At 42.7% G+C, this 26137-nt stretch overlaps 1 long non-coding RNA gene across 1 annotated transcript in view; it reads right to left on the bottom strand.

The window, feature by feature from the left end:
• LOC117361558 overlaps positions 1-26137 on the bottom strand; it is a 53219-nt gene that overhangs the window by 7958 nt on the left and 19124 nt on the right. The window lies entirely within an intron of this gene.

The following is a 26137-nucleotide window of genomic DNA, read 5'->3' as shown; positions in this document are numbered from 1 at the left end:
GAAGATAATTTATAACTGGCTGTATAAGCGGACACAGCTGTCGTACATATAAAAAGTAATTTATTATATTTTATATTATATATATTTATAAATATTTTATATTATATAGATTAATTATATAGTATATATAATTTTTCCTTTACATTCATTACTTTTCTGTTCACGAATAATAATAATTTATAATAATAACACCAGTAATCACTGGGAGCTGACAATCCACAAAACAACCATCACAATAATCAATGTATAGAACTTAAAACAAAACAAGTACATTTTTACCTGTTGCCTAAAAACAATATAAGAACTTGTAAATAAAAAAACCAAACCAACCAGTGGCAAAAGCATAATGGCATTCAAATTTAGACACTGGAAAATTCCATGCTAAGTGGTACCCTTCATAGAATAGGGCTCCTTAGATTAGATTCTTGTGCCCAACTTTGGGAGTGCGGATATATACCAGCTGAAACCTGGTGAACATCCTGGCACACGTAGGTTGGGTGCATAACCCTGGTATTCTATAACACTGCACCTAAATAGTTGGAATGCCCATGACCCACCCAGGCCACTCCCTTTTGGGTTGCATGTGAGACAACTTTGGCCAATTTCCTAAGGTCTGACTGAGATGTTTCACAATCCGCAAGCGTTTTAACAACTTTGAACAGTTTAATGTCATAAGAACATAAGAATTGCCGCTGCTGGGTCAGACCAGTGGTCCATTGTGCCCAGCAGTCCGCTCACGCGGCGGCTCTTAGGTCAAAGACTAGTGTCCTTTTTGAGTATAGCCTTACCTGCGTACATTCTGGTTCAGCAGGAACTTATCTAACCCTTTCTTGAATCCCTGGAGGGTGCTTTCCCCTATAACAGTCTCTGGAAGAGCGTTCCAGGTTTCTACCACTGTCTGGGTGAAGAAAAACTGCCTTACGTTTGTACAGAATCTATCCCCTTTTAACTGCAAATTTAATCTAAATGTTGTTTTCATTCAGAGAATAGTTAAACTCTGGAACATGTTTCCAGAAGATGTGGTAGCAGCAGTTAGCGTAGATGTGTTTAAAAAAAAGGGTTGGACAAGTTCCTGGAGGAAAAGTCCATAGTCTGCTAATAAGACAGACATGGGGGAAGCCAGTGCTTGCCCTGGGCTCAGTAGCATGGAATGTTGCTAACAGTTAGGTTTTTGCCAGGTACTTGTGACCTTAATTGGCCACTGTGGAAACAGGATACTGGGCTAGATGGACCATTGGTTTGGCTATTCTTATGTTCTTATATTGAATAAGATCTATACCAGTCTCAGCAAGACAACATTATAGTAGAAGTAACGAGGGGCACTGAAAAATTCTCAGCCCAGCCAACAAAGTTGGGGCAGTGTCCATCAAGGGCTACACACACAGTCCAACAATTTTCCACTTTTTTCAATCCGCCGGAAAAATATGAAACAAAAAAGTGGGAAAATCACTGGACTGTGTATAGCCCTCAATGGAAACTGCCCCAGCTTTGCTGGTTGGACTGAGAACTTTTCAGCAGCTCCCCAAAGGGTAAGAAGGATAAAGAATGATACATGATGGCTGCTTGTTTCACATGATAAAAAAATTAATCTACACAAAGCTCATGCACAAGGGCTAAAGATTATGGTAGTGATAGTGCAAAATCTTAAGTAGAAGATAGGCCATGGTGAATGTGTTCAAGGGCCCACGGCAGCAGGACATAAACCAGAGAAACGAATAATAAAGTTAAGGAAACTAAAACTTGTTAGGTGGACTCCTGAAGGTAAAAAGAGAAAATGTACTACCCTGGCTTAGGAATAAGGCTCATTGTTGCCATGGCATTTTCTAAACCTGAGCTGTTCTGTGAGGAAGTTTGTTTGCCAGTGAAAGTATCGAAAGCCGTTTTGATTTGTACCTTTTGGTTCTATACTGCTACATTAGTCTGGGGCTTTTTCTCTCTCTTTTTGGGTGCATGCTGGGTTTGAAGAGGGGGGGAACCTTAGTGCCATGATCACACAACATTTTGACTTATATGAACATATTATATGTTGTGCGTCCTCGTATAAATTGTAAAGCTAACCAATTTGGAGACATCACTCCCTCAAGAAAAATTATATAGAAATATATGACTTTTATTAAACATTTGAGAACGAACTGTAATATTCACTGTTGGACAATTAAACTACATAATTGAACTCTGGTTAGTTATATAACATGTAGATAAACTCTAGGTTCTCCCATTTAGGAAATCCTGACTATAACCATTAAGCTGGTTAATACTTCAAACCATTGATATCAAAATGTTGACTAAATTCTCTTAACACTTGTACTGTGAATCAGAATATCTACAATTACATAATACAGTACCAAGAAAGGGAAAGAAGACTAAGCCCAGAGCATATGTTAGCATAGGAAATGGTCACTGGACAAAGGAGCTATGAAGCAATCTAACACGAGCGGAAGTGGTTCTGTGAAAGGAAGCATGTGTGTTTGAGTAAATGTGCGGAGGGATGATAACACATTAAAGGTCAAAACTGTGATAAGTGGAATGATTTATGGGAAAAGAGAAGTAGAAAGAGTCCCAATGAAAAGAATCTCCACAATTATTACTCTTTTATGTATTAAAATGAACTAGTCACAGTCGTGTAATGTGTTAAGCAATGGAACTTCTGAGGATTTGTTATTGTAGAGATCCGTTTGCATCTGCTACTAGATTAACTTATTTCTGACAGTATTATACCACTGTACACAATAATCAGAATATGTGATAACTTGTATGGACAGATTTGTTGTCAATATGAAGCAACTTATACCTTCTAAAGTCACGAAAAACACAATAATAGTGTGGCTAGGTGGCCTAAACAAAGATGGCTAACAACAGCAGAGAAGTCTCACCTGGGTCCTCTGATGATTTTTTAGTAGAATGGTGTAAATCCTCTTTGGAAGAATGGATTCTTAAACCTACCTTAGTTATTGTATTCTTTGTCTTGGTCAAGTAGCTGGTGTCACGGAACAGCTGATGTAAATCATGCACTGAATAGGGCAGCCCAGAACACCGTAGCAGCATGTGGTGACCTTTATAGCAGGGGATTCAGTAGATTTACAAAACCAGGGATGACCAACCTTGGCCCTCTCTAGGTCAGGTTTTCAGAATTTCCACAATTAAAATGCCTGGGATCTATTTGCATACAATGAAAGCAGTGCATGCAAATAATCTTATGCATATTCTTTGGGGAAATCCTCAAGGACTGAGGCTGGATAGCCCTGTACCGAACATTAGTGCAATATATACCCAGAGTAGTGAAGAGACAGGGGGATTGTGAAGATCTGCAATGTGACCTAATCAAGCTCGAGAAATGGGCATCGACATGGCAAATGAGGTTCAAGGTGGATAAGTGTAAAGTGATGCATGTAGGTAACAAAAACCTCATGCACGAATACAGGATGTCTGGGGCGGTACTTGGAGAGACCTCCCAGGAAAGAGACTTGGGAGTTCTGATTGACAAGTCGATGAAGCCGTTTGTGCAATGTGCGGTGGCAGCGAAAAGGGTGAACAGAATGCTAGGAATGATTAAGAAGGGGATCATGAACAGATCGGAGAAGGTTATCATGCCGTTGTACCGGGCCATGGTGCGCCCTCACCTGGAGTACTGCGTCCAGCACTGGTCGCCATATATGAAGAAGGACATGGTGCTACTCGAAAGGGTCCATAGAAGAGCGACTAAAATGGTTAAGGGGTTGGAGGAGTTGCCGTACAGTGAGAAATTGGAGAAACTGGGCCTCTTCTTCCTTGAAAAGAGGAGGCTGAGAGGGAACATGATCAAAACATTCAAAATACTGAAGGGAATAGACTTAGCAGATAAAGACAGATTGTTCACCCTCTCCAAGGTAGGGAGAATGAGAGGGTACTCTCTAAAATTGAAAGGGGATAGATTCCGTACAAACATAAGAAGTTCTTCTTCAACCCAGAGAGTGGTAGAAAACTGGAACGCTCTTACAGAGTCTGTTATAGGAGAAAACACCCTCCAGGGATTCAAGACAATGTTGGACAAGTTCCTGCTAAACTGGAACATACGCAGGTGAGGCTGGACTCATTTAGAGCACTGGTCTTTGACCTGGGGGCCGCCGTGTGAGCGGACTGCTGGGCACGATGGACCACTAGTCTGATCCAGCAGCGGCAATTCTTATGTTCTTAATGTCATTTGACCTAATGAAGAAGTTGGAAAAGCCCTTCTTGATCTAGTGAAAAGCTATACAGTCGTTAAGGCTACACCTCAGAAAGTCATTCTCCTATTAATACTCTTCTAAGAAAAAAATAATTTTTAAACCATATATTTGAAGTTATATTAAGTAAAATACCTAGCACACAGTAAAGCCCTATCATACAGGTACAAACTGGTTTTAGACAGAATTTGTTTTCCCTCAAATGTATATGAAGATGTGAGGGGTCAGGCATTGACTTTCTCAAGCTAATCTCTTGGAACAACTTTTGTAAACTATGTGTGTCTGGCTTGTATGTACATTCTGTTATAATAGGTATTTATTTATTTTAGTAATTATACACTGCTTATAGCCTATGGGGTTCATAATAAAAAATTTTAAAAAACGTTCAAAAAGTAGCCTAAATCGGTACTTGGACAATCAAAAAGACAGATTGTCCAAGTACCGATAATCGAAGCTGGTTTTATCTAAACCAGCTTAGGCCTTTACCCTGCCTCTGAACGCTTAGAGCAAAAAGTGCCGTTTTTAGAGGAGGGGAAAGGGCGATAGGTTGTCGGGAGGTGGGACAACCTAGATTTAGTCGTTTTGCATGTATAAGCAAAAGTCTAGGGAGATGGTCTAGTTGGAACTTATACATTTTGACTTAGACCAAGTCAAAACAGGTATAAGTTCTGAATAGGGGCCGCTGAGATGATCGTGGTTGCTGCGATCAGCTCAGTAGCCCCGGCAACCTGCCCACCCCCGACACCGCAACGATCGCGGCAGGAGAGAGGCCTAATCTCTCCTGCCACGATTGCGATCCCTCCCGAGCTATTGCGAACCATGGCAGGAGAGATGCCCAATCTCTCCTGCCAGCATCCCCCCAAGAAACCCAATACCAATAGGACAGGAATCCCAAGCCCTGCTGGCACCCCAACCACCCCCCGAATACCAGCACACCGACCCTCGAACTGGCAGGAGGAAGCCCAAGCCCTCTGCCAGAAGGTGAACCCCTACCCCATGAACACTGGCCGGAACTGGCCAAACTGGCCGGAAGGAGCACACCTCCTGAACACTCCCCCAAACCGGCAGGAGGGAGCCCAAGCCCTCCTGCCAGAAGGTGAACCCCCCTCGAGCCCCCCCAAACTAGCAGGAGGGAGCCCACTTCCTGAACACTCCCTCAAACCGGCAGGAGGGAGCCCAAACCCTTCTGCCAGAAGGTGAACCCCCCATAATCCCCCCCTGAACTGGCAGGAGGGAGCCCACCTCCTGAACACTCCCCCAAACCAGCAGGAGGGAGCACAAGCCCTCCTGCCAGAAGGTGAACCCGCCCTCAAACCCCCCCGAACTGGCAGGAGGGAGCCCAAGCCTTCCTGCCAGAAGGCAACCCCCCCTACAAGCCCCCCCGAACAACACCCCCTCCACCCCGGACTCCCCCACACTAATTTTAAGGTTGGCCGGCCTGGTTGCCTTAGGCCCCTCCTATGGGTGGGGCCTAAGGCTACTAGGCCAATTCCGGTTGGCCCAGTTGCCTAGGCCATGCCTATGGGTGGGCCTTAGGCACCTGGGCCAATTAGGCCATAGGCCCCTCCCCAGAGCATCCCACAATGCACTGGGAAGGGGCAGGCCCACAGTTCTGAGGATGGCAGGCCTGCCGGATGGATGGATCAGGGACCTGTCCGTCCATCCAACCTTAAGGTTAGTGGGCGGTGGTGGTGGTGGCGAGGGGGTCCGGGGTGGGGGGGGGTTGTTTGGGAGGGTGTTAGGTGGGGTGGGGCTCACCTTCCAGCAGGAGGGCTTGGGCTCCCTCCTGGTTCAAGGGTCAGGGTGCCAGTATTTAGGGGGTGGTTGGGGTGCCATCAGGAGGGCTTGGGATCCCTCCTGCCAGTAGTTGCGGGGGGAGGGGGGAGGGTGCACTGCGCCTTCAGCAGGAGAGATTGGGCATGCCAGCAGGAGAGATTATCCAGATATACAATGGAAAAACAGTTTGTTCAAACAGACAATTGCATATGAACACTCATGCAAATTAAATATTTATTATCAGATCTCAAAAACCCAAGACACTACTGGAACCCCCTGAAAACATGCTCCCATCCAACACCCCGAAGCCTACCCGGATTCCCCCGTACCTTTTTCCTGCAGGCCAGTCAGAGGGATGCTTACTCCCTCCGACTGGCAGGCCTGCCTCCACAGAATGGTGGGCCTCCCCATTCCCAGTGCATCCTGGGATGCTCCGGGGGGAAGCCTTGGGCGAACTTAAGCGGCCCTATGCGTCTCCCTAGGCTCACAAACGTACCTACAGAGTAGGTGACCTGCCTTGGGGTGTTTTTAAAAAAAATGTGCATCTTGATTGGCTGGTTAGACAGCGGTAGGTTGCCTACCACCGCCTACAATTGGGATGCCATTTATAGAATATGCCCCAAAATGTCCAGGCAACAAGGTAGAACAAATATTTTATTTTGAATTTATTAACTGGAATATGTTAGCTTTGGGATATACTGAATCGGAAGCCAAGGCCTCAACGACGAAGGGAAACACACAACAATAGAGTCGTGAGAATGAGATGTCAAGTGATCAGCCAAGGGCGTGTGATTCAAAAGTCACTTTATTGATAAATATGCCACTGGCAGTGTTTTGGCGTCTGTGCCTTTATCAAGAGTCTAAGAGACCACATAAAAACAGAAAGAAATGCAACACAATTAAAAACTCAACATAAAAAAAATCATAATTAAGAAACATAATTATAAAAGAGCATTGTTAAAAGAACAGCATTGTTAAGGGTACATAATTGTAAAATAGCAACAACAAATAAATAAATAAGAACATAAGAATTGACGCTGCTGGGTCAGACTAGTGGTCCATCGTGCCCAGCAGTCTGCTCATGTGGCGTCCCTTAGGTCAAAGACCAGTGCCCTAACTGAGACTAGCCTTACTTGCATATGTTCCGGTTCAGCAGGAACTTGTCTAACTTTGTTTTGAATCCCTGGAGGGTGTTTTCCCCTATAACAGTCTCCGGAAGAGTGTTCCAGTTTTTTATCACTCTCTGGGTGAAGAAGAACTTTTATGCTCTGTGTTTTCATGTTTGGATGAATTCATGGCTCAGAGTTACTCTATACTGAAATTTGGAGCAATATCTTTGCATATGGATTAGCTAAGATTAGGTCACATTCGGATGGTGTCTTGGCACATCATAGATTTGGACAAAAGTTTTCGCATTGGTACTGTCATTGCAGTCTGGTGCTGCATTTTGCGGCTGTTTTTTTCTGTTCTCATGGCAAGGGGAATTGTTTTAAACCTAAAATGGCAAGAAGCATAATGCAGTGCAGGGGAAGGAAACAAGAAGATTAAAAAACATAATTAGAAACCAAGGTTAACAAACAATAAAAGGTGAATTAAAAAGCAATTAAAAGACAATGTTAACCAATGTAGAACAATAAAATACATGAATGGCAAAAACGCAGCAAACTAAATACATTTAAAAGAGACTGTACAGGGACTTTAGATCATTTATTATTCTATTGTCCATTCATTATGAATTTTTGGAAATCAATTTGGGACCAAATTAACTGTTTATTAGATAACCCTGTGGCATTATCATATGATACTGTGCTGTTTGGTATGGCAATGAGAGCAAAAAGTCAGATATCTACAAATAACAAATTATTACTTATAATGACTGGGATTGCCATTCAACAAATTACATATAATTGGAAAAATTGGGATAGATTAAATTATAATTTTTGGTGGAACTCCTTATGTCATATTTATAAAATGGAGAGACTTATTGCAATACAACAGGGTTGTTTCAGGAAATTTCAAGATATTTGGGAGCCATTAACAAAGTATTGTAATGATTAGAAAAATCTTGTTTCCCTTAAATTTACAAGTTCAATTATGGGGTGGGAGGAAGGGTATTTTTTTATTGTTACATGTTGTATAAGTATTGATTATATGATAGATAAGAGTGGGGAGGGGGGAGATAGAATATTATATGTATCATTGTTGATTATTAAGTGATATATTTATGGTTATTTGTATGGATATGTTATCACACTTATTATAAGTTTAAAAATGAATAAAGATTTAAAAGAAAAAAGAGACTTGTGAAATCAAAGCAAAGTAGAGCCATGCGATGTATAAAATGTACACAGCAATAAGGGACAAAAACAGCAAATCATAACTGGCACACATAGTACATTGAGCTGATCCATACGTAAGCAAAGGCAGAACAGGACTGACTAATCACCCATGATGCAATAGGCTAGTTTTATCATAAGAAATGTGTAATTCAATCTCACTCTAAAGAACTCACTATGAAACACTAAAACGGTATAACCATATGGGCAATGAAGATGAAACAAAAATAAACATGTGAGCAGCGAAAATAAAGCATATATTCACATTGAAAGTGAAATAAACATTGTGTTAAAAGGTTGAACAAAAAACCATATAAACAAAAAAATGTATAAGCCAAAAAATAAGTAAAGAAAATGGGATCTAAGAACATATCAGCTAAACTCTGGTGAAGGGAATTAATTGGTTGAGTTGAAAAGCAATAAAATGGTCACAAGTCTATGGATATTCAAATGAAAAAAGGGGTAAAAGAGGTAAATTCTCCAATGCTCGAAGAAAAAGCACTTGGACTTGTAACCAGAAAAAGCAGCTAATATGTTTGCTACGGGCTAAAATTAAGGGCTTAGGTGAGAGCTATAGAGTGAGATAATAAGTGACAGTTAATTGCGGCTTGAACGAGAAATGTACAGTGGGGCAGAAAATGACCAGAACCAGGGACAACGAAACGAGCTGAAAAGATGACAAAGGCAAAGTTTATATGAAAGTTATAAAAAGCTGGTTCTACCTGTCTTGAATGTCAGCTGCAATGGCTGAAACACTGGTACGCTGGTAGAGATATAAAGAAAAATGTTAGACAAACCGGCATACAATTTGGGTACAGATGCTGAAACACTGCCAGTGTCGAGTCTATGAGTCCTAGTGGCATATTTATCAACAAAGTGACTTTTGAACCACATACTTTTGGCTAATCACTTGACATTTCATCTTTGGGATATATGCATCACGTTTATTTTTGTGTTGTGTTCAGTGGCATAGTCATACAGCTGATTTGGGGGAGGTACTGGAGCCCAAAATTAGTGGATGGGCACAAAAAGTTTCTCCTGGCCTGAGTGCAATATATAAATACTTAAGCTAGTGCAGATTCCCAAGCCCTGTCAACTTGAAGACATCTTCCTCCAGTCAGGCAATTAGAAATCTCCAAGCTTTGAAGCTAATAGCAATATCCTCAAGCTGCCACTGCTTACCGATTTCCTCAACAAAACCAATGCCCTTTACCCATACCAAACCGGTTTCCGCTCCAACTATTCCACAGAATTATCACTACTTGGTCTTACCTCTACTATACACTACTTCCATGACCATCGAATATCCGTCCTTCTTATCTCTCTAGACTTGTCAACTGCTTTCGACACTGTCGATCAACACCTCCTTATTGATTGCCTTAAGAACTGTGGTATCACAGGTCTGCCCTGTTATGGTTCACTTCCTACTTCAAAGACCATAATTTCAAAGTCTACTCAAAAGAGAAAATCTCATCTCCTATTACTCAAACTTTTGGCGTTCCTCAAGGCTCCATTCTTTTTCCTTTACTTTTCAATATTTTTCTTGCCTCTCTTCTCACTCTAGCTCGGTCCATTGGCTTCACTATCTTTGCTTATGCAGATGACATCCAACTTCTTCACCCTGTTGATCCTTCCAATAATTGCGAAATACAAGAAATAAACACTAAACTTGACAAAATCAGTGAATGGCTCCACATAAATGAACTCTCCCTCAACATCAATAAATCCTGTGGTATACTCTTCCTGATCAGGAACAATGAAATGATACATGGATAAATCTCTATTAAATCTTGCACAGTAAAAATGGAATCAAAAATAAAATTACTCGGAGTTTTTCTAGACAAAGATTTAACCTTCCATGACCAGATAAAAAGCTGTTTCCACAAACTTTGGCTCATTTGTTCTTTAACCTCAATTCTCGAAACTGATGCTATCACAACCCTTATTCACTCACTGGTCATTTCTCATTTAGATTACTGCAATTCTCTATATAATGGAATTACTCAAAAAGAATTACGTCGTCTACATCTCATTCAAAATACGGCAATCAAATTTATCAATAAGGTTGGAAAATATGATCATGTCACTTCTCTTCTGTGAGAAGCACATTGGCTACCCATAACCTATAATATCACTTATAAAACTTTAGTGCTGGTCTTCAAAATCAAACTTTCATGTCTCCCATCTTTTCTTGATAAACTCATCATCTCCTTTTGCTCTTCCCAGACCCTTAGATCGGCTGACCAGAATTTATTGACTATACCTTCCATCAAAGAATTCTACTATACTAGAAATACTAATTTTTCCGCATAGAAAACTCCCTCGACAAATTCAAGACTAAACTAAAAACGTTCTTATTCCAAGACGCATACCACAGCATCTAAATATTTTCTTTCCAATAGCATAGCAGTATATTACACGAATTGCTTATAAGAAATGATCCCCATTCCTGGTGTTTTATTCCCCCACCCCTCTTTCCTTTAATTATTTGTTTTTAATGATATAATTACTAACTTTCCCCCCTTTCCCCACAAATTCATGTTTGTATTTATAATTTGTCTAATTAATGTTCACATTTCCCCCTCCTACCCCTCTACAAAAATTTGTTTTAACCTTTTTTAGCTTTGTAAACCGGCCAGGTGCACGTCGATGATCGGTATATTAAAATGTAATTAAACTTGAAACATGAAAGCTAAGTGGGGGCAGGGAGAAGGGAAGGCAGCAGTAACAGCTCTGCAATATTGCTGCCAGCTGCAGAATTTGGATAGTTTTGGTCACTGGATCTGAGGGGGGGGGGGGAGTGGTCAGGCTTGGGGATCCCTACCAGCTACAACAAGGGAGATGTTCATTTTGAGGGGGCCTAAGCTCAAAGTGGGAGGTCGCACCCTTCTCATAGTTATGCTCTGATTGTATTCAAAATGAAATACAGTACTTGTTGAGTTTATCTTTTTGGGATTTATAGTTCAACTTTGGTATACATATTTCTATTTCTAATTTGAGATCCATTGTTCTATATTTGGTGAAGGTCTGTCTGTCAGTTTTGTGTGTGAAGAAGTCATTTAAAGGTGGGTGAGAGAATTGGGAGATAGATTTGTAGAAGAAGAGTCCCCTTCTTAATTTCTGCCCTGGGCCCCAGCATATCTAAAACCAGCCCTTCCTGTATGACAGCTTCAGATGGTACAGCCAGTCCTATTAGAGCAGCAAGCAGATCTCTGGACTAGCCTGGCGGTTAGTTCAGTAGACTCCAGAGAAGGGAATCTAGATCTATATCCCACTCTAACTATTAGTAGTGAGAAGTGTGAACCCATCAAAACTCACCCAAATCCCATTGTACCTACATGTAGGTGTCACCTACAGGTATAAGGGCTATTGGTATGGTGTTCAGTTGGTTCCAGTATGTTTTGGAGGACTCACTATACATGTGGGACTGGAAAAGAGCAGATGTGGTCCCTCTTCACAAAAGTGGTTGCAGAGATGAAGAGGGAAACTACAGGCCAGTAAGCCTCACTTCAGTTATTGGAAAAATAATGGAAATGTTGCTAAAGGAAAGGGTAATGACATTCTTAGAATCTAATGGATTACAAGATCCGAGGCAACATGGATTTACTAAAGGTAAATCATGCCAAATGAATCTGATTGAATTCTTTGACTGGGTGACTAGAGAACTAGATCAATGATGTGCGCTAGATGTAATTTACTTAAATTTCAGCAAAGCCTTTGACACAGTTTCTCATAGGAGGCTCTTAAACTCCATGGGCTGAAGCTAGGGCCCAAAGTGGTGAACTGGATTAGAAGCTGTTTGACAGACAGATGCCAGAGGGTGGTGGTTAATGGAATTTGTTCAGAGGAGGGAAAAGGACTGTGAGTAATGGAGTGCTTCAGGGATCGGTGCTGGGTACTGAGTCTGTTCAATATGTTTGTGAGCGACATTGCTGAAGGTTTAGAAGGTAAGGTTATCCTTTTTGAGGATGATACCAAGATTTGTAACAGAGTGGACACCCTGAAGAGAGTGAAAAACATGAAAAAGGACCTGCAAAAGTTAGAAGAATGGTCTAACGTCTGGCAACTAAAATTCAATGCGAAGAAGTGCAGATGGGTAGAAATCCGAGGGAACTGTATATGCAGAGAAGTGAGAGGCTGATAAGTACTTACGGAGAGAGGAACCTTGGGGTGATTGTGTCTGAGGATTTAAAGGCATGCATTTTGGTGTTGTCCCATTATTCAAAATTTTTAGAAAAGAATAATATCTTATACGTCAAAAATAATTGGGAGATCTTTACGTAGTTTTCCGACCCATTTTGTTTTGGATTTGCCAGATGTTTTCAGTCATTTGCCTAGGGGTCATCGGGTGTTGTGTAGGAAGATGAGTTTATTGGCTAAAAAGTGTATTCTTCAATATTGGACAGTCCCTGACCCCCCGAAGTTTTGGCATTGGTGAAACCAGTTGCATCAGTTGGCCATCTGAGAGGCGAGAGATGCTGGAAGGGCTGAGAAGCGAAAGATGCTGTTTCTACGAATATGGGATCCTTACTTACAAACCTTACATCCTAAGGGCTGTAGTGAGGTTTTAAGATGGATGTCTTAGAGCAGCGGTCTCAAACACGCGGCCCGCGGGCCACATGTGGCTCTCCAAGTTTTATTTGCGGCCCACGGTCTGGACTGGATAATTCCTTCCTTTTGGAGCAGCAGAGGGTCTGGCCGGTTCGTTCCGTTCAAAGCCGCGGGTTGGCGGCTCCTTGCGCTATTCGTTCCTGCATCGGAAGCCTCTCTGACATCACAACATCAGAGAGGCTTCAGACGCAGGCGCGGATCTCGCAAGGAGCCGCCACCCGCGGCTTTGAATGGAATGAGCCGGCCAGACACGCTGCTGCTCCAGTGGCGTACCAAGGGGGGGGGGGGGCGGTCCGCACAACTGGTCACCCTCCACTGTTCTTCATAGAGTGCGGCTCGTCTAGAGCAGGGGTGCCCAACTGCTTCCCTTCCCTTCTCACCGCTGGCACCATGCTCTTTAAGCTCCCTGCTTCTCTCGCCACCCGACCTCAATTCTGACGTCGAGAGGACGTTCTGGCTAGCCAATCACTGCCTGGCTGCCTGGAACGTCCTTTCCGATGTTAGAATTGTAGTAGGGCGGCGAGAGTTGGTCGGCCCCGTGGAGATCTCGGCCTGTTCCCGATGGCGGCAGCAGCAGCAGCAGCCTATTCCCCGGCAGCGGTGGTGGCATGGGGGAGGGCAGGAAGGAAGAAAGAAAGAAGGGGGGTCAGGGAGCCAGAAGGAAAAAAGAAAGAAGGGGGAGGGGACAGGGAGCCAGAAGGAAAAAAGAAAGAGGGGGGGGGGGGGCAGGGAGCCAGAAGGAAAAAAGAAAGAAGGGGGGGGACAAGGAGCCAGAAACAAAGCAAAAAATGGGACAAGGAATCAGAGAAAGACAGACATAGAAAAAGAAAGAAAAAGTTGGGGGAGGGAATGAGGTCTGGAGGAGAGGAAGCATACAGGAGGCTGAAAGAAGAGAAGAAATATTGGATGCACAGTCAGAAGAATAAAGTGCAACCAGAGATTGATGAAATTACCAAACAAAGGTAGGAAAATGATTTTATTTTCAATTTAGTAATAGAAATGTGCCAGTTTTGAGAAAGAAAAGATATTAAACTTTAAATGTAAGTGCTGCAGAAAAAATAGAGTACTTGGAGGGCTGCAGAAAAAATAGTTAATGTCTTATTAAAGAAATGACAATTTTGCATAAGGTAAAACTGTTAAAGGAAAGTTTTATAAACTATAAAGAGTTTAACCTCATGCAAAATTGTCATTTCTTTAATAAGACATTAACTATTTTTTTCTGCTGCCCTCCAAGTACCTACAAATCCAAAATGTGGCCCCGCAAAGGGTTTGAGTTTGAGACCACTGTCTTAGAGTATATTGATGTGTCATAGTAAGGTTAAATAGAGAGTACCATGGGGGGGGGGGGGTTAGGGGAAGGGAGGTGGTGGGTTTATATGCTCCTTATTTTATTTTATTTGATGCATTATTATTGTATTATGCACCTTGGAGTGCCCTTATACTTTGTTGGATGTTGTTTGCATCGATAAAAATTGTTTGAATCTAAGGCAGTGGCTATAGCCAGAAGGATGCTAGACTGTATAGAAAAAGGAATAACCAGCAGAAGAAGGGAGGTGTTGATGCCCCTATATAAGTCATTGGTGAGGCCATACTTGGAGTACTGTATTGTGTTCAGTTTTGGAGGCCATATCTGATGAAGGATATAAAATAACTTGAAGCAGTCCAGAGGAAGATGACAAAAATGGTAAGGGGTTTGAACCAAAAGAAGTATGAGAAGAGACTGGAAGATCTAAATATGTATACTTTGGAGGACAGGAGAGACATTTAAATACTTGAAAGGTATTAATATAGAACCAAATCTATTCCAGAAAAGAGAAAATGGTAAAACTAGAGGGCATAATTTGAGGTTGCAGGGAGGAAGACTCAGGAGCAATATTAGGAAATTCTTTTTCACGAAGGGGGTGGTAGATGCCTGGAATGTCCTCCTGAAAGAAGTGGTGGAGAGGAAAATGGTGACGGAATTCAAAAAAGCACGGGATAAACATAGAGGATCTCTAATTAGAAAACAAAGGATGTAAATTAAAGAACTAAGGCCAGTACTGGGTAGACTTGTACGGTCTGTGTCCCCTATGTGATGATTTGGTGTAGGATGGGCTGGGGAGGGCAACATTCTAGTAATTATTCATTTTAATTGCTAAGCTCCAGTATAAGATGTTTTTCCCCTTTCCCCTGAGATAGGCAAGACTTGTATTCCAATTATATGAATGTGGTAAAAATGAGTATTCTTGTTCCTGATCCATATTGCCACACATGGGACACAGGCCATAGAAGTTCAACTGGCATTGGCCACACGGTCCCTCCACTGGCATATTCAAACTTTTCCACAGGCATGTATATGCACATATGGAGGGGTATATTTGGAAGAATTGTATATATGAGAACATATAAATTTGCCTATAAGTCTATAAACAGGAAAAGGCACCAGTGTTATGACTAATTTTCAAACTAAAAATATCATAGCTATTTTGTTGTGTTCTGGGCTGATGCATTTTTTGCTCCACTTCCCTCTCTTTTACTCATATCTTTCACTGCTTATATTATTTTTTGGTTCACTGGTTTCAGTATGTTTTCTTTCTGCTGACTGCTAATGTACAAAATGGTGGTGGTGGTATTAGAGAAGGTATTATCGATGCCATTGAAAAAAAATTCTTAAGAACTCTCCAAAATCCTTGAATGAAAACAATATAGAACAATCATATTTAGCCTAATCGTCTTGACCTTCCATAAATATTTGCAAGGAATGGTTGCTTTGTTGGCCTAATCATCTGTTTGCAATGGTCACAGATGCTTCCAGTTCACAAAGTACAGTCCTACTTTGCTTGACTGGACATTTCACACTTTTATGGGTAGCAATTAGGGCTGTACATCGATTCAAATTTTTATTTGAAATATCTTTATTAATTTCAACCTCATCATACAATAATTCAGGATACATTATCTATGTCCACCACAACATACATGCTGAACATATATGTTTGTCTTGATATCAAATTCCCAAACTACTCATCACACTTTCATACCCTTAATCAGTATCCTACCTGTTTAGTAAATATTCCTTTGCTTTTCATGTTCCTACATAACCCCCCCTCCTCCTCAATTTCCTATTCCTGTCAAACCAACATCTATTATATGAGATAGGTATCATATAATAATATTCCTATTACACCTCTAAATCATTCAGAATGGTAGAATGGAGTCTCATTGGTAATGCATCAACAAAAAGTGTCCATAGTTTTTTTTTTTTTTTTTTTTTTTAATATTTTAATATTTTATTAAACAAAATGAAAACAGTACACAGGCAGCATGCCAACAGCAAAAGTACATTGCCCATATGAAACAACATAACCCCCCCACCCCCCAACCGAGTGATACAGCATAAGCCTAAAACAAAGGAAGATGAAAATGAGGATAGCTCAAAGAAGACCGCGCCAGGAGCCATAACGAGACCACTGACGATGAAACGTACCACAGGAATCATTATTTAAAGCAGTCAATTTAGACATCAAGTAAATTTGGTCAATCTTATTTAACAGTTCAGCACGAGAAGGCAAAGAAGCACGCTTCCAATATGTAGCCACAGTGAGTCTAGCCGCCGTAGCAACTAGGGCCACAAAATGATTCTGATCCACATCTAAACTCCCCGAAGGATAGTTAAGTAAAAATATTTCCATACGCAATAGAATGGGTAGGTGTAACACATCAATCATCAGTTGTTGAACCATCTTCCAAAAAGGTACAATCATAACACAATCCCACCAAATATGCCCAAAAGTGCCCAGACTCCCACAGTTACGCCAGCAGTGTCCATCTCCACAGTGATAGAAATGGTGCACCTTTTCCGGCGTAAGGTACCACTGAAATAGCATCTTATACCCTTGCTCAACTAAGGGGGATGCTAAAGAAACTCTCAGCAATGTACCATAGAGGCGGTCCCATTGTTGATAGTCAAATGTCTTCCCCAGCAAGATTTCCCAACGATGTTCGTATGTGCGAGCCTGTGGCCTAGTGTATAGAAGAGCCTTATAAAGACGTGAAATAAGGCCCACCCCAAATCCCATCCTAAAAACTTGAAGAAAAGCAGAGTCTGCCCCTTCCCACTCAGGGATCACCCTCTTCACCATAAAATCCCGAAGTTGGACATAGGCGAAAAAATCCGTCGAGGGGAGGTCATATATAGATTGCAAGGCAGCAAAGGGTACCAGATGTCCACCCACTATCAGCTGACCCAGGACCCGAAGACCCTCCATTTCCCAACGCCGAAAAATCACAGTATCTCTAGCAGGCAGAAAATCAGGGGCAAATCTAATGGGAGTAGCATAAAAATAGCGCTGACGTGGGAACCAAGCTCGTCGAACCCGGCTCCACGCCTGCAAAGTACACGCCATCCCATAAGACGTCCCAGTCTGCAGATCCCGAAGGATATCAAAAGACAGCCAAGGCAGCGCTGCCAATGGGTAGGTTGGCTGTAGAGCCTGTTCCAGAGAAACCCAGCGTTGGGAGGGATATGCCCAATGAAACAGCCCTTGCAGTTGGGATGCATAATAATATGTAGAAAAATCAGGGACACCCATTCCCCCATGTAACCTGTCCCAATACATACGTTCCCTCCGCACCCTAGGGGGCTTACGTGTCCAGATATAAGCAAAGGCCCGCCGTTGTAGCCTAAGCAAGAACCGCTTAGGAATTGAGAGAGGCAGGCAGGAGAACAGATACAAAAAACGAGGCAACACATTCATACGCAAAGCACTAATCCTACCCATCCAAGACAACCTCAATCCCTCCCATCGATCCAAATCAGCAAACACAGTTCGTAGCAACGGAGGGTAATTCAATTCAAAAAGGTCAGATAATCTTCGAGATATACGCACCCCAAGATACTTAATGGATTTAGCCGCCCAGCGGAACGAAAATTTAGCACGTAAGTCCGTAACCAACAAGTCCGGAAGGGAAACATTAAGCAATTCAGACTTTTCAATGTTAATTTTAAAGCCAGCCACCACACCAAACATAGTCAAAACACGAAGCACCGCCGTCAAAGAATGATGTGGGTGGGTCAAGGTAAACAGAATATCATCAGCATACAGTAAGATCTTATGTTCTTCGTCACCCACCACAATCCCTTGAATATCAGTATTCGCACGTATAGCAGCTGCTAAAGGTTCCATAACCAACGCAAAAATCAGCGGTGACAAAGGGCACCCTTGCCTAGTTCCTCTACGAATCATAAAATTAGCAGTATATCTTCCATTAACCCTTAAACAAGCCTCCGGAGCAGCATATAATAAGGTCACCCAATGTAGAAAAGCACCCGAAATGCCCATCTTCTTTAAGGCTGCTAGCATAAACGGCCAATAAACCCTATCAAAGGCTTTTTCAGCGTCAACTGATAACAAGACAGCTGGAACAGAATCTTGATGGGCCACACCAATAAGATCTAATACTCTTCTAATATTATCACCAGGTTGCCTCCCTGAAATAAAACCACATTGATCACCATGAACTAGAAAAGGCAAAAAACGTTGCAACCGGACTGCCAGAATACGGGTAAACAGCTTATAATCAACTCCTAATAACGAAATAGGGCGGTAGGACCCACAAAGGAGGGGATCTCTCCCGGGTTTAAGAAGAAGAGAGACCGCCGCCTGACGAAACGAATACGGCAAACCATCCCCCTCCAAAAAAGAATTAAACAATCTAGTCAAAGGAGCGACTATGTGGGCCTCCATTTTCTTATAGAACAGGGGGGAAAAGCCATCAACACCCGGTGCCTTGGAAGCAGCTAAATGATGTATAGCCGCCACCACCTCAGCGGGTTGTATAGGGGAAGAGAGCCACTCCGCATCTACTTTCGCCAAACAGGGCAAGGTGACGTTAGATAGAAAAGCATCTATCTCCCCCTCCGTGGCTTCAGTCTCTGGAGAGTACAGAGTCCGATAGAAGGATAAAAAAGCCTGATGAATGGCCACGTCATCTGTACAAAGCTGTCCCGACTCATTACGAATCTGAGTAATGGAATGTTGCGCCTGAGTTTGCTTGATCTGTGTAGCTAACAAGCGACCCGCCCTACCACCCCATTCAAAAAACCGTTGTTTCCGTCTCTGTAGGGCCCAAGCCATGCCCTCTAAATCAAGCTCCTGTAGATCCCTCCGGCATTCCGTCAGCGCTACACCCCCAGCCACCGACGGAGCTCTCTTGTGAGCATTCTCCAAGCGTCGAAGGCGGGACACCAGCTCTAATCTACGAGCAACTCGACATTGGTTACGATACGACCCTCTCGAAATACAACAACCCCGAAGGGTGGCTTTAAAACTTTCCCATAGTATCGCAACATTAATGCCGGCCACGTCGTTAAAAACAAAAAACTCCTTAACATCAGCCTCTAATAAAGTCAAGGTATTGGGATCCTTCAACAAAGAATCATTCATACGCCACAAACGACGACCACCTCTAACCAGTCCAACCTGTAACTCCAAAGTCAAGGGAGCATGATCGGACCACACCCGGGGTTCAATACTGGAGGCCAGGGCTCGAGGCAGAGCAACACGAGGCAGCAGCCACATATCAATTCTAGTATACGAATCATGTTTTGATGAATAAAAGGTGTAATCCCGCGCGCCAGGGTGTAAATAACGCCACACATCTATCAAATCCTGCCTACGCAGAAAGCGCAGAAAAGCCCTTCTGTCGCTTCTAGCATAGCGGATAGAAGAATTGGAATTATCCTCCTGAGGATAGCAGGTAAGATTAAAGTCTCCACCTACAAGAAGAGTACCTTCTACATGGTCCAACAGCACACGTTCTAACAACGTAAAGAAGGCCCCCTGACCAACGTTTGGAGCATAGACATTCAGTAAACTATATAAGGTGCCATCCAGCTCAGCCTTGACCAGAATGTAGCGGCCTTCAACATCCCGCACCACCTCTCTCAATACCACCTGGACACGTTTATGAATTAAAATACCCACCCCCTGAGTCTTTTTCCGGATCTTATTAGAGGAAAGGAAAACATGAGGATAGCTATTGTGTGTAAGCAATTTCTCATAGTGAGATTGAAAATGGGTCTCCTGAATAAATCCAACAGCACTATTCAGGCGGCTCAATTCCTTAAATAACAAGCGTCGCTTTTGTGGTGAATTCAAACCATGTACATTATAAGACAGCAAAGAAAGTTTATCCATTTATACTAGAAAAGAAAAAGCACTTCATCACCAAATCCATACCATGTTCCAAAGCAGCCAAATCAACCAACCCCTGCAATCGCAACCTTAAGAAAAACAAGATACAAACATACTCCCATACAACCATACAAAAAAGCACTCGGTCACAACCCTTCCCAACATCAACACCCCCCTCCCCCCAACCCCCCAACAACACCCCACATGGTCCAGCTACCAAAGCACCTGGTAACCACGATACAGGAAGTGTAGAGAAACAGTTCACAAAGGGACCCCCAGAACAAGCCCTATAAACAACCTTCGCGACAGAAGCCGCTCTGCAAAAAGAAGAAGAAACATACACAGCACAAAAGTTCAGGAACACATCTCATAAACACAAAAGTTCAAAGGGATGAAGACGTGGCCGCTTCCAAAGGGCGACGGGCTGCAGTCGACCTAGCCACTCTCTGCCATCCCAGCCCTCTTCCTGATTTGGGTATAGGTGACCTCTGAGGCAGTGGAGCCATTTCCGAAGCCGTCATCAAACCTGCTTCCACCATTCGAGATTGAACATCAGCCACAGATATTGCAGTGTAGTTCTTGCCTGCATGTGTAAAAGCCAGTCCAATAGGATAAATCCATCTATATCGAACACTGCGCTCCTGCAGTATACGGGTACAGTCTCTATATGTGCGACGGCGGGCCAGGGTTGCTGGAGCCACATCAGGATAGACATCAATGTCCGCTTCTTCCCATTTAACAGCTCCCCCAGAACGCCTCACCGCCCTAAGCACATGTTCCTTATCCATATAGCGATGGAAACAGGCCACAACATCACGAGGGCGGTTCACATCACGAGGGCCAGGGATGCGGTGAGCCCTATCCAGCAATGGTTTCCCCACTTCCACAGGTAAGCCAGCAGTCTCTAGTGCCTGAATACATATATGATCAATCACCTCCATACAGCGAGAGTCAGAAACAGTGTCTGGCACACCCCGAAAGCGAAGGTTGCACCGTCTGGAGCGATTCTCCAGATCCTCCAGCTTTAGGGTGCTCACATCAGCTTTTTCCTCCAGCGCTGCAATCCTGCCTCTCAACTGTGTTAGTTCAGAGCCATGTGCCTCCACTGCAACCTCTGTCTCTCCCACTCGATTCCCGATTTCACCCACCTCACGTTTTAGCTCAGCAACAACAGCATGGATATCAGCTCGAACTGCAGAGATTTCAGACTTCAGTTCCTGGAACCAACCACGCATCTCCAGCTGTAAAGTCGGCAACGCTGCATCAGCAAGGGAACCCTCCGCAGCCGCGGTCGGATCGGGCGCCATTTTAGAGCCAGTTTTAGAAGGCCCATTCGGGATCGGTGAGGAGAACGCTTTAATATCTGTTTGTTTTTTTCGCGTCGCCATCGAGACGCAGCAAAGCAGCTTCACAAACAAGCTAAGGGAAGTAGACAGTGCAGGCACGCGAAATCGCGCGAAGATAGCCGAAATCAGCACGGGGGTCCGCGGAGCTATCGCTCTAGGCTGCCATCAGCCACGATGACGTCACTTCCCTCTGTCCATAGTTTTAGAAATTTCTGTTGCTCTCATCATGCTCGAAACATCACTGATTGTTTTTCCATACGTAAAAGTTCATGCATATGATTCTTCTACTGAGTCAACGTGGGAGGAGTAGTGTGCAGTATACAAAGTTTAGCAATAAGAACAGATTTCACCGGACAACAAAGTTTTTGCTTCTTCAACACTTCAATCACATTTAAAATTATGCATCATGTACCATTTTATCAAAAAAAGTACATTTTTACAATTTCTTGTTATACTTTCAAGCTAATGCAATTAATTCTTAGCCTAATTCTTAATATACAATACTTTTTTAGATAAGACCCTAACATTTCAAGTAGGTAAACAGCAGTCTTGGCTAGGCAATTATATTCATCAAGCTATGTTATCTTATAGTTCTTTTTGGAAAAAAATCAAGACAGTGCTGTTCGATAAATTTATTTCTTAATATGGTCCATTATTACTGAAATTGTATATATATATATATATTTTTATATTTTCTTTTTTGAGCAAAAAGTGAACATTATAGAAAATAGCACTGGTACAAGAGAAAACAGCAAACATTAGAATCCCACAAAAATAAAACAAGCAAAAACGAGTGCAAAACTTGAGCCTAGTGCAAATACCAATTGCCCAGCAACAATTTTTGTCAATTTTTATGACCACCCATCACCCCCTACCCTTCCCAGTCCAACCCCCCTCCCCCGAGTGGATAAAACGCAACAGAGAAACTATTGTGCACAAAAAAGTGTAAGTATGTGTGGACTACTCTAAAATCAGATGGGATAGAAAAAGAGAAAGGAAAAGAAAAGAAGGAAGGAGGGAGGAAGAAAAGAAAAAAGAGATCAAGAAAGGGCACAAAGAAGAAAAGAGAGCCAAAGGGAGCTTCCCAGGCACAGACTATGAGTTAAGTAACAAACTCCTCGACCTATGGGGCAAGGAGGCCCAATATACCTCCCAAATATCCTGGAACCTGTCCCAGCCACGCAGCGGCCTACCTGATACCGCTCTATGCTATAATAAAGCCAGTTCAAAAATAAACTGTTTCCATTGAGCCACCGATGGAGAGGCTGGCACTCGCCAGTGTACCAAAATCACCCGCTTAGCTAGCAGTAAAGCCTTAAACACAAAACGACGATTGTCCCCATGGAGACCCCCCAAATCAGTGGCAACATAAAAAAGAGCCAACTGCGGGGAGCAAGCAGGTAAAGCAGGCACAAGAGAGCTAAGATAAGTCTACACCCTCGTCCAAAAGAGTTGTATAGAAGGGCACGCCCAAAACATATGCCCCGATGTAGCACCAGCATGGCCACACTTAGGGCAAGCATCCCGCTCAGCAAACCCCGGTCGGAACGCCCGCAACGGAGAAATAAAGGCTCTATGCAGAAACTTATATTCCTGTTCCCGGTGAACCATACTCCAAGACACCGATGTTATGTGCACAAACCCATCAGAAATAACAACAGACTCAAGGTCTACCTGCAAGTCCGTACTCCATGCCTGTGCCAGTCGGCATGACTGAGAATCTGGACTAAGGGCCAGTAGAATAGAAGTATAATACCCCAACCGAGGAGCCATCGGTTCCCACAGAGCCAGACACAAGCCTAACCACTCAGAAATATCAACCCTCAAGGCAGAGGCATCCAACCCAGACACATAGAGGGGCATAATAAAAAAAAAAGTCTAAGTCCCCTTTTGGCCTAAGGCCTTAAACGTTGAAAGTAGAAGCAGGGAAAATGTCAATTTAAATGCCCAGACCACCACTACGTCTACACTAACACCATATAATCAACCTACAAAAAGCCTAAGTCCCAAACATCCAAAACAAGGGCTTTTAGGCGAAGGAGGAGCTAGTCCTTTGCCTATAAGCTGAATTCTGTAACCGGTGTCTGTCAAAAACAACACCGATTACAGAATCCACCCTCTACAATGATCGGGGCAAGAGGGAGCCCAAGCCCTACAAAGACAAAACAATCCTAATCATGCCACCCATTATAACCCACAGCACTCAATGTTCACAAAACGCAAACTCATAATGTTGTATTAACTACTATCATACTGTATGATACAGTATGATAGTACTTAATACAACATACTGTAATTAATACTATCATACAGTAGTTAATACTATCATACAGTATTGGGTAACCATATTTTTTTCACAAAACCCCAGACACATGACTCTGCTCTGTTCTGCCTCCAGCCCCACCCTATTCTGCCTCAGCCCCCACCCCATTCTGCCACAGCCCCACCCCCACCCCTACACAACCTCCACTCTTTCCCAACGAGCTCCAGCTGCATCTGGAGGACCTGGAGCATGCGCAGATGTGTGTGACGTCAACCATGCATGCTCAGAGGCCCTCCAGATGCGGCCAGAGCTCATCAGAGCTTTCCAAAACCTGGACAAAAGCCGGGTTTTGGAAAGTCTGTCCGGGAGTCCGAACAGTCCTCTAAAATGAGGACATGACCAGGTTTCCCCAGACGTCTGGTAGCCCTAGTCCTCCAACTCCTCCCACATAATTCTTCTATCCACACACATTGATACTCAGTGACTCTCCAAAGAACCCTATGCCTCCTGCTTTGTAGTAGAGACATTCTTTGGAGTGGGAGGGAGTCACAATTACATGAATTTAGGTCCTTCATTATCTATCCTGCATGACCAAAACGATTGAATGCCCTGCCATTTGATATGAGAACAATTAAGAATACTGAACTATTTAAGAAGTCATTGAAAACATACCTATATAAGCAGGCATTTTTAAGGCATGCTCAACTGAATCTAATGCATAATGCTTTTCTGTTTGCAGGCTCTGAAATGATGATGTGACTCAGATAATTTACATTTATTTTAGATGATATTTTGTTATATTGTTTTTTTCATTTGTCTTTTGCTTTTTTATTTTATATTATGTTTGTTCCATTGTACATGGTCCAGTTTATACATTTTTTAAATAAACAAATTCCCACATGCAACCCAGCACCTGAAATCTCATCCCTAGAACTATCTCTGCCCCTATATGTGTCCTTCTCATCATATCCAACATCAAAAGGGCTGGTGTCGACCATTTCTGCTGGTAGTTCACATTGGACCTTGTCACCTTCAGCTTTATTTGTTACACAACCAGTACTGAAGCTCATTAGCATGTCTTATTGCATAACAAGCAATACCACCCCACAACAAAGCCCCCTGTGCTCCTCCAACCCTAGAACCTGTAGTCAAGAGAAGTACAGGAAGATAATACTGATGCAGTGATATGACCTGGGGGGTGCTGTGGAGATGGAAGGCTGGCTTTGTGCAGTTTATGACTGAGCTCAGCCTTCAGGCAGGTGTTTCCGGTGCAGAAACAAAACATCTTTCTGTGGTTAGGCTGCTTCCATTTTCTGTTTCTTTGGCACATTCACAAAGAAGCCAAGCAAGAGTGAGACGAAAACCACACGCATTTTGGGCCTGTATGAAAATCACTAGTCTTGAGGACACAAAGACTGTAGTCTTCAATCATTTAAAAGTTCCACACATTGTAAAGCGTTTGGATCATGAGAGAAATGTGTCAGCTCACGTGTTAATAAGAGGAATTCTATTAGCTTTCTAACAAAATATGTCTCTTCTAAATCTGATTTAATTGACTGAAGTAATGCAAAAACTCTCAGGGCTAAAATAAGTTTGGGAAGATGGTGGGGGTAGGGTGGCAGGGGTTTGGAGATGTTCAACAGTGCACATTCTTGGAGATATTTTTTTTTTCTTATAAATCCAGTTATGCATGGAGGGTAACTTATAACAGGCTGCCTGACTTATACAACAGATAGGCACATAAGCTGGGCTTAATTCCTAAAGTATACACAGACCTAAAATTGGTACACAAAAAGGTTTTCACTAGAAGGGCTACTAGCAGTAATGCACAGTATATTTCAACCTACTAGAAAAATCTATTTATACGAGGGCAAATCAAAAATTAAAAGCAATTATTAAATTACTTGATAATTGGAACAGAACTAGTGAAATGCAACATATATTACCTGTTGGATAGTTTATCCATGCACATTCCAGCGCTCGACCTTTAGTCGTGTGGCAGCCACAAGGTCAGAAACACTGATGCTCCATTGTAAGATTGCACCATTGAAGAAGAACGTGCAGTAGTGCTCTTTCTTAAGAACATATGAATTGCCATACTGGGACAGACCAAAAGTCCATCAAGCCCAGTATCCTGTTTCCAACAGTGGTCAACCCAGGTCCCAAGTACCTAGCTAGATCCCAAGTAGCAAAACAGATTTTATGCTGCTTATCCTGATAATAAGCCTTGGATTTCCCCAAGCCATCTCAATAATGGCCTATGGGCTTCTCTTTTAGGAAATTATCCAAGCCTTTTATAAACCCTGCTAAGCTAACTGATTGCACCACATTCTCCAGCAACAAATTCCAGAGATTAATTACATTTTCTCCAGTTTGTTTTAAATCTACTACTTAGTAACTTCATCGCATGCCCTCCTAGTCCTAGTAT

Source organism: Geotrypetes seraphini, chromosome 1 (assembly GCF_902459505.1).
Source record: "Geotrypetes seraphini chromosome 1, aGeoSer1.1, whole genome shotgun sequence".
NCBI classification, from domain to species: domain Eukaryota; kingdom Metazoa; phylum Chordata; class Amphibia; order Gymnophiona; family Dermophiidae; genus Geotrypetes; species Geotrypetes seraphini.
Note: the sequence above shows the minus strand (reverse complement) of the source record. Positions and strands in the feature narration are given on the sequence as shown.